Raw genomic sequence first — 10,454 nt, 5'->3', positions numbered from 1 at the left:
GCCTCTATTCTGTTCCATTGGCCTATATATCTGTTTTGGTACCAGTACCAAGCTCTTTTGGTTACTGTAGCCTTTTAGTATAGTTTGAAGTCAGGTAGTGTGATGCCCCCAGCTTTGTTCTTTTTGCTTAGGATTGTCTTGGCTATATGTGCTCTTTTTTGATTCCATATGAAATTTTAAGTACTTATTTTTCTAATTCTGTGAAGAAAGTCCATGGTAGCTTGATGGGGATTGCATTGAATCTATAAATTACTTTGAGCAGTGTGGCCGTTTTCATGATATTGATTCTTCCTATCCATGAACATGGAATGTTTTTCCATTTGTTTGTGTCCTCTCTTATTTCCTTGAGCCATGGTTTGCAGTTTTCCTTGAAGAGGTCCTTCACATCCCTTGTAAGTTGTATCCCTAGGTATTTTATTCTCTTTGTAGCAATTGTGAATGGGAGTTCACTCATGATTTGGCTTTCTATTTGTCTACTATTGGTCTATAGGAATGTTTGTAATTTTTGCATAATAATGGTTAAAGAAGATAATTCACAAAGATAAAGGAATAAAAAAGTAGAAAACTTCAAATAAACAACCTACTGATGTATATTAAGACTAGAAAAACAACAGCAAACCGAACACAAAATTTATAGGAAAAAGAAATGACAGAAGAGCAGAAATAAATGAAATTGAATCAAAGAAAACACAAAAGATGAATAGAAGGAAAAGTCACTTTTGTAAAAGACAAAGAAAACTGACTAAGAACAAAATGAGAGAAGGTTCAAATAAACCAGAGATGAAACATGAGACATTACAAACGATTCAGCAGAAATCCAAAGGATCATCAAAATGAGTTGGAACATTCATCAAAAAAGACTATATTCTTTGTCATAAAACACAAAGTAACACATTTAGTAGGATAGAAATTATACAAAGTATCTTCTCATATCACAGAGGAATCAAATAGAATAGGAAACCAGAAAAACAGCTGGAAAAATCCCCAAATATCTGGAAAGTAAACAACATAATTCTAAGTAACCCATGGTTTGAACAATAAATCTGAAGAGAAATTTAAAAAATAGTTTGAACTAAGTAAAATGAAAATACAACTTATCAAGATTAGTGCAATATAGTGGGTTTATCTTCTTAAGTCAATAGATTTGGCAGTGATAATATTAGATAGCAGAGGTCACTGTTGGGTCACCATGGGTTTGGGGGCGATCACTTCACATTTTTTATTCTTTTAACAACTTTTTGATCAGTAACATATGATCAGAAATTGAGACAACTATAACTCTTGAAACTTTATCACTGAAATGTAAAGGAGTAAATCATTCATATCTTTCATTATTGTCATGGAATTTACAATTCTGGATTCCATTTATTCCCTAATCTAGAAGCAGTGAGTTATTATTATATAATAAAATAAGGCCCTTTTACTTTTACTTTTTTAGATATAAATAGTCTTGATATGTACCAATATGGTTTGTCATTAATGATCTTGGCTTCCTAAGAGTTTCATAAGAAACATAAAGTAAATGTTTTGTTTATCATTTGAGGAATTATATCCATGAATTCCATGTGCCACTCTTGATTTTCCCCACTATGGTTTCATTAGTGGAGGCAAAGTCCATTGCCTGGACTTCTTCCATGTCTAGCACTACAGAGTTGTTTGTTACATCAATGTCAACTCTTAATTAGAAGTTAATAACCAGAAGAAACTTATTGAAAGTCTCCTCACTACCACCACTATCATAATCTTTGTAATTTGGAAATTACTTGATACACAAGTTCTGCCATGTTTACCTCAGATGAGCCTTTTATGTACATCTTTTCCCATCTCTGTTTATATTTTTTTGAAAAAGATTATGAGATAGTCCTCAAGACATTTGCCTTTTGAGCTATGGATTCTTTTCAATTTGCTTATTGGAGACATAATTATTATTATTATTATTAATTTTTTTGATGGAGTTTCGCTCTTGTTGCCCAGGCTGGAGTGCAATGGTGTGATCTCGGCTCACTGCAAATTCCACCTCCTGGGTTCAAGCGATTCTCCTGCTTCAGCCTTCTGAGTAGCTGGGATTACAGGGATGTGCACCACGCCCGGCTAATTTTGTGTTTTTAGTAGAGACGGGGTTTCTCCATGTTGGTCAGGCTGGTCTCGAACTCCCGACCTTGGGAGATCTGCTCGCCTCAGCCTCCCAAAGTGCTGGGATTACAGGTGTCAGCCACCACGCCCTGCCAAGTGACACTATTCTTTTGGATAATTATCACTGGTAATGAGGCTGCCCATTACCTTTTTCCCAATAACTGACTTCATATTTTGAGAACAAATCCAAAATATTTTGAGTTCATATTCCCCGCATCCCTTAATTTTCATCCATTCGATTTCATTACTATTAACTCTGGCTATGTACATGGTAATTATTTAATGATGAGTATATGTATACTTGTATGTGCACACATGTGCGTACAAATTTTAAGTGTCAGTGACATGAAGAATGAAACTTGCATAATTAATTTGATAGATGGTAAATATGAACATGACTGTAAGGTAGTTATTTAGGGGTTAGGTTTTTTTTTAATGTCCTTTCCCAAATTTCTTGATTGTTTATTGAATTATATATTAGAAAATAAATGTTCACAGAAAATATATTTTTCAATTCTAGCCCAGAGTCTGTAAATTATGAACTTTCATAAGTTTTAACCTCCCCTGGTCCTCAATTTGCATCCCTGAGTGAAATCTATTCACTTGAAACGATAAATATTTTTAAGCAATTTTCATGCTCAAATGGTCATGAAATTGAGGGGGCTTTCAGCTTCAGCAAGTCATATACATTTCCTGTTTTCCTTAACTCACTTTTCGTTGTGCAGATGTGGCATGTGTTCCTACATTACTAATAAGGGGAATCCTTTTGGCAAGTAGGCACCATTAGGAAGAATTTTACGTTAAATTATTTTCAACTTTACTTAAAGGAAGTGAATGAAGAACAATTCAAAATGCCATGAAATATAAAGCTTATATCAAAACATCACCATTAAAAACATATGGAATAAAAATTTTCATTTCTTCATTTTGAGATTAAAGACAATAATTAGTATTAACCCAACAAAGGATACTATAAATAATAGACACTATTATGTAATTGTTTTCTATTTTATATTACCTGTCATGCTTTTGTTAACACTAAAACATTATTAAATACCTATAACATATTAATAATAGCCTCGCCATGTTGTTTCCTACTGTTTTTCATGTATTATTTTTTTTATTCTCACAGAAAACCTACCAAAGCAAAATCATTATTATTTGTATATTACAGATTTGGGAAAAAATTGAGAGAAGTCATACAACCTACATAAATTCTGGATTGAGTGTGCTTAATTCTCACACTATATTTTGTCTCTTCTTACATATTTCCTTCAAAATAGATCAACCAGGACATGAGATCAGCTATTTATTGTCTATTTTAAAATTTTCTTCAAAATTGTTTAATATTCCTACACATATATTTGTCATTATATGTTTTTATTTAAGATTATTAAACTGTAACATGTGCATTGATTTTCACTTTATTTTGCATATGTTGTGAATACAAATAGTGTGAATTCTAAACTTTATAGAGGTTTAATGATGCAATGATGCTATATTAAACATAGGGAGGTCACATATTCTAAATGAAATTTAGCTAATCATAATGCATGATAAAAATATATTTATTCTGCACTTTTTCAGTGGACCAGTCAGGACTATGACAAAGAGATACTTCATGAGACTGATTTATGGGAAGAGAATAAAATTAGGAGAAAGTTGAAGATATTATTATAATCTTGCTGGAATCATTTGTTTTTAAAAAAGGTTTTACAAAAAATTTATCTCTGTGTAAGGCTTGGATAAGGTTAATACTGTTTTTATAATGTCATCAGTCCTCTTATGTTTAATGATAAATTTTCCAAGGTTTACTCAAGCCATTGAAGTCTCTAACCTGGTACATTATGTTAGAACCCTACAGGAATACAACTTTTAGGAACGTGTTTTGAGCTCCTAAATCATTTTTAAAATGGTTACTTAAGAAATGTTTATATGATGCATCATTTTCCTATTAACATTGTCTCTGAAATACATTACCCAAGTAGATAATATTTGAAATGCAACATGTTATATAGCTTCATAAATTATTTATGGACCAGAAGGCTCTATACGAATGTGCGATATCACATACACACAACGATATTCAATAAGTATAATAAATAACAGTGTAAAACCTATTTTCATAGGGAAACGATACATAAGTAATAACACCTGCTTGAATGGAGTCCTTTTTTTCATAAAACAATATAAGATAACTTGATTTCCAGGTTTCTTTCTTAATAGTTTATAAATATGAAATGATGAAGTCCAGATGAAGTCCAAAATATGTACAATTTCATATCTTACATTTGTAAACTACACTAATGTGCTTCAATTTTAATTAAAAATGCATATTGAGCAATGATTATTATCAATAATTTTATCTTTAAAAAAAATGTTATGAAGAGAAGGGGATCTCACTGTGTTGCCGAGGTTGGTCTTAAACTCCTGGCCTCAAGTGATCCTCCCTCAGTCTCCCAAAAAGCTGTGAGTATAGCTTTGAGCTACCGCACCTTGTTGATTACGTGCAATTTTTAAAGGCAATTTGTATGAAAGAAACTACTAATAACTCTCTCTGTTATATAACATATCACATTCCATTATGATAGTTGCCTGAATATTCTATGACACCCCCTTCCTTTTTTTTATTTTCCTTAAATGTAAAGATGTTTGGAGATGGAATATTTGAGTGATAGTAATACATTTTAAGAGCAAAACTGATAATATTAGTAGATGTTGGACATGAGGAGAATTGACTTTGACAGAAGAATATTTCAGTGTTGTTAAGAACATAACGACTTATTAGGAAAAGGCACAATTCAAATTATTCAAACTGGTTAATATGGTATTTTCAGGAATACCTTTTTTAATTGAAACTATTACGTTTTTAGAAAAAAACAAAATGCTTTATTTTTGAAGGTGTTTTTGCGTGAAGACAAAAGAAACAGTCATAATAGGTCTCCTCATCAGCTATAAAAGTCTGTACAACCATCCATGGCCCTTGGATAAATCAGAATTTAATCAAGATTAGTAGGCATCATTTCCCACACCATCTCTATACAAAATTTACTTCCGCACATAAATTGCTCATATTTATCTTAAATTGTTCATATATATATATATATATACACATACACATATATGTATATATGTATATTGACTTTCTATATCTATATATATACACATATGTATATATGTGTATTGATTTTCACTTTATTTTGCATGTGTTGTGAATACAAATAGTGTGAATTCTAAACTTTATCAAGGTTTAATGATGTGTACATCATTACATCACATATACATGTATGTACAATGATGTGTACATACACATTTATGTGTATGTGTATATATATAGGTGTATGTATATATGTATATACATACACATATATGTATGTATATATGTACATATATGTGTATGTATATGTGTGTGTATATATATTTTTTTCTTTTCTAATGGCCATTGTTATAAAGACATCCAGAGGCTAACTTAAGAGCTCATAGAGATTTTAGGATTCAACCACATTTAGGTATTTGCAGAGCCGAGGAAGACTTCATACCATATGTCCACATATTTCAAAATATAAGTAATGCACCAAATTACTAAAACATTCCTTCTGCCTTGGTAAATATGTTAATTATACAAAATTAAAAAATATGCAGTTGTATTATGACTTAAAACATAAATTTATCAAAGATAAGTATATTTAATTATTTTGATTCTGCTGATACCTGTGTCAAAGCAAAAATTACATGGGGCAAAGTTAAACAGGCAAGGAAGAATGTATTCAAAGCTAATACATTAGGAGAGGGGGACTGCAACCTAAATTCCACTCCACTGAAATAGAGGCCTGGAGAGTTTTAAAGAGCTAAGTTAGGATGGGGAATAGGGAGGGATTGTAGGACATGTATGTTTATTAAAAGTAAACTTTCTCATATTGTCATAGTAGAAAATGGTTTTATTGGTAAGATAAAAGTATCCACAGAAGATAGGCTCCTACTCATGGAGAGTAGGAGATAAGGGTTCTATCTTCTTTCATAATTATATTTAAAAGGCATAGCTGTCATGTTCTTGAAAAAGACAGTCCTGGATTATAAAATTGGCCTGAGGCTTTTTACAAAGATCTACGTCTCATAGGGGCAGAGAAAATTTATAATGACAAGTTTTTAAAAGTAAATACTTCAAGAAAAGAGAAGGAAGAGACCTCTGAGATTACTTTATTTGGATTTACATATTGTAATGGTCAGGGTGAGAGCAAGGTCTAGAGACGGGAAGAAACATGTCTATAGTTTAGTCAAGCTGAGAAAAACAGTATGCTTATCTTTGTTACTTGGATAAGTAACAAAATAAAAATCTGCATTATTTATAAAATATTACATTTTTTTTGCATTTAGTCAAAATCACTATTAACAATAATGCCCTAAAAAAGTCAAAATCAAGATATAATTGTGTTTGAAATATACGAATTGAATGTAAAATAAATTTAAAATTAAAAAATATTAAACTATTATATATGTTTTTCTTCAAATGTTATATTAGTATTGAAAGGAAAATATACATTATAGTTGAGTCATAGTTTTTTATCTAAATAATTAAAATTGAATATTTAAAAGTGAATTTATAAAAACATAATTACAAGTCTTTTAGAATATCTTGATAAAAATGAAATGGCTTTACTTACAATTCTAATGTTCAGTGTCTCTATAGATGGCTATGTTAAGAATTGGGGCCATGTGTCTTGAATGTTTTATCTAGATCTATCTATCCAATTTTCAGAATAACGTGATTTATAAAGTAGGGCAAAATGTTTCTCAGCCACTTTGTACAAAAGATTCATAATTCCTTCAGACAAACTGGAACACAAAAATAAGCAAGAAAATGGACATTAATCTCAACTGAGAAGTGATACAGTTGAACCTCGGTATCCCTGGATTTTGCATTCGAGCGTTCAGTTGACCACGGATTGAAAACCCATGGATACAGAGGACCAACTGTATTGAAAAAAAAAAATTGAACAGAAAATCAGGTACAACAGCACTAGTGTGTGTGTAATTGGAGTTATTGAAAGAGGTGGGGAGGACTAGAATAAAACATATTTGAAATAACTGTGGCTGAAAACTTTCATTTTAAAATTACATCAGTTTGTTTTTGCTTTTGTTTTTGTTTTGCAATAATCTATTTTTATCCCTGAAACTGAGAAAAATTATTTGATAATGGATTTATCTTCTACCTGTTTCTGTAATTCTGATCCTCCACATTCACAAGTAGTGTCTGATTCCAGGTTCAGTAGCAGCAGAATCCACAGACTTTCATGCTTTGGGATTATCACCTTTGGCTTTGAGGATGTGGATCTGCATGTTGGTAATGATAGAGAATGTTCCAATATATGATGTCCTTGAGCGCAGCACTGAATTTAAGTGTCATCTATATTTTCTTCAATGTATTTACTTCATACATGTGCTTGTGACATACAGATTTATCTAGAGTGTGAGGGCCACAATAGTGGTTCCTCTTACCAATGTCTATGCAGACAGTTAATCCCAGACTAAATTCTATGAGGTATAGAATCACTATTATGGTATATTCTTAATTTTTTATTAAAATTTTAAACCATTTACCTGAACTTTGTTCTAATGATACTGTTGTTTTGATAATAACAATGAATTAAAAACCTGTGTGGGTCTAACAGAAATGTGTGGGATATTGTGTTCAATTATCTGAATGTTGAGAAATAAAGGCATTAATCTGTCTGTATTTGGTTTATACGTTTATTGAATCCACATACCATTCTTTGACCTATACAATTAAGACAAATAGCACGTTTCGATGAATGTTTCATTGTAATAATTCATATCTATCAGCCAATTTTTACTTAGTGAGACTATGTACTTGATAGAAATGTTAATATTTGTTAGAATAATGCTGCTGCTTTTCACAGGCTAAAAATATTAGGAATGGAATCAAATAAGAGAAAGAGATCAAACTCAGAAATGAGAAATTGACTTTGTTTTTCTTTTTAAGTTATAAATCAAAAATAATGTTTATATCACTCCAAAGCTTCATAGTTATCTAGTCATAGCAGGTTTTTGTTTTGTTTTGTTTTTGATACAGAGGTCTTGCTATGTTGCTTAGGCTGGACTTGAACTATGGGGCTCATGAAATTCCCCCACCTGTCTCAGCTTCCTGAATAGCTGGGCTGCAGTGTCTGGCCTATTAGATGATATTTTAGTAAATGACTTGACTGATGGTTGTAAATTTCTCCATCAAACTAAAGTGAAATGTTTGGCTCCAATAAAATATATTCATTCTAATTAAAAGTGTATGGCACAAATCCATTGTGAATACTTGAACTATGTGTTAAAATATTCCTGAGCATAGTAGTAATATGTAAAAGGCCAGCAAGAAAATTGGAACTAGGAGGTAAACAGAATCTCTGAGAATATAGTATCAAATTTGAGAACATTAAACTCTTACAAGATAGGAGTGTTTTTGAGTAAAACTGATATATCCTATAAAGAAAAGGATACTCTAAATCATATCCATGTATACAATTAAGAGGCTGTAGAGCCCCTGAGCATGAATTACCACAAGTAATAAGGTATAGTCCATTTCCCAAGTAATTGCTTGTTACTTGTTATCTTAGGCATACCAGCAGTCAAGGTGCTGGCATATGACATAGACCTCTTCAATCACTTGTACCTTTTGGAGTTGGAAATACAAAAACTAGTAAGTGTGAGGAAGCTGTTCTCCTGAGTTCTGCACCGGGGAAGGCAGCTACATCTACATTCGGGTGGCAGCACTGGAAATGGTTTGAGCAATGCTCTCAGTGTGCAGAGCTGGTGGAATCAGAGATGCATATTGAAGCGTCTGTACTAAATGACAGCTATGGTCTGAATGTATCCCCCCAAATTCAAGCATTGGAAACAATGCCCAATGCAACAGTGTTGGGAGGTGGGGCCTAAAAAGAGGTGAATACGTCATGAGGGATCTGCCCTCATGAATGAATTTATGTTTTTATCTCATGAGTGTAGTCATCACAGCAGTGGGCTTTTTATAAAAGCAAGTTTGGCTTCCTCTTGCTCTCTGGCTCGCTTATCCTTTAGCCTTGTACCACGGAATGATGCAACAAGAAGGATCTCATCAGATTTGGGTGTCCCTATGTTGGAATTCACATGCTACACAACTGTAAGAAATAATTTTTAATAAATTACCCAATATATGGTATTCTATTATAACAGAATGAAATGGACTAACACAAGGACATTATTAGCAAAGGAGCATTGGTGCATTTATTATGTGATATAACTAACTTTTGACGTTACCCTTGGCTACATAGCCTCTGAAGTTGATTCCAGAGATCCCCCATAACTTGTGTGAGCTATCAACATTTTTATCTGAATTCCCTTTCTGTTTAAATTAGCCAAAACCAATATCTGATGCTTGCAATTAATAATCCTGATGAATGTAAGGAACAGATTAATTAAAATACTTAAAACACTGTCTTCTAAAAATAAAACTTCCCCATAGTTCAAAACTTTTTATGTCCTTAATTATATAAATAAATGCGATATACACTTATTATATGTGACTTTCTATGGTAGAGCTAGCAATTTTTTAAGTACCTTGATTCTCATGCTTTATTGTGGTTATTCTTTTGTTTTTAGCCAGATTCTAACTGCTTATTGACAACTGGAAAGCATTTACTCATGTGAATCCCTAAATGAACCAGCTTTATTTCAAGTCAAAGCTTTTATAAAAACATCTTTGTAAAATTCTATCCTTATCTGTTATTTCATTATAATTGATATATTTCATTATATCATTATATCAATAAACAGTGAGTTTGCCATTGTTATCATCCATTTATGTACACAGTCTGCTTTCTGTATTTGCAGGTTTTACACTCACAAATTTAACCACAGATGAAAAATATTTATAAAAAATGAAATATCAAACAACAATAAAAAATATAAAAAACTAAATGTTATAAAATAAATTTACATAGCATTTACATTGTATTTGGTGCTACAAGTAATCTAGAGATGATTTAAGGTTTATGTAAAAACTTAAACATTCATAAATTTTGTTATCCATAGGAGCCCTGTAACCAATTCCCTGGTTAGAGATGACTATACGTTTTATATATCTATATCAACATCTATCTAGCTGTCTATAAAGAGAGCATTTTTTGGTAAATAAAATAAATGAAAGAGGCTCTTTAAATATTTTTCAAGTCAAGTATCTTGAGGAATGAATTAAATTGTCCAGACAATGCCTCTACTTTATAAATAGTTCACTTTTTCTCCATGCCTGACACCATAGGTACTTTATTAAAGGCACT

The sequence above is a fragment of the Pan troglodytes genome, chromosome 2, assembly GCF_028858775.2.
Source record: "Pan troglodytes isolate AG18354 chromosome 2, NHGRI_mPanTro3-v2.0_pri, whole genome shotgun sequence".
NCBI lineage: Eukaryota > Metazoa > Chordata > Mammalia > Primates > Hominidae > Pan > Pan troglodytes.
This window is presented reverse-complemented; position numbering follows the sequence as displayed.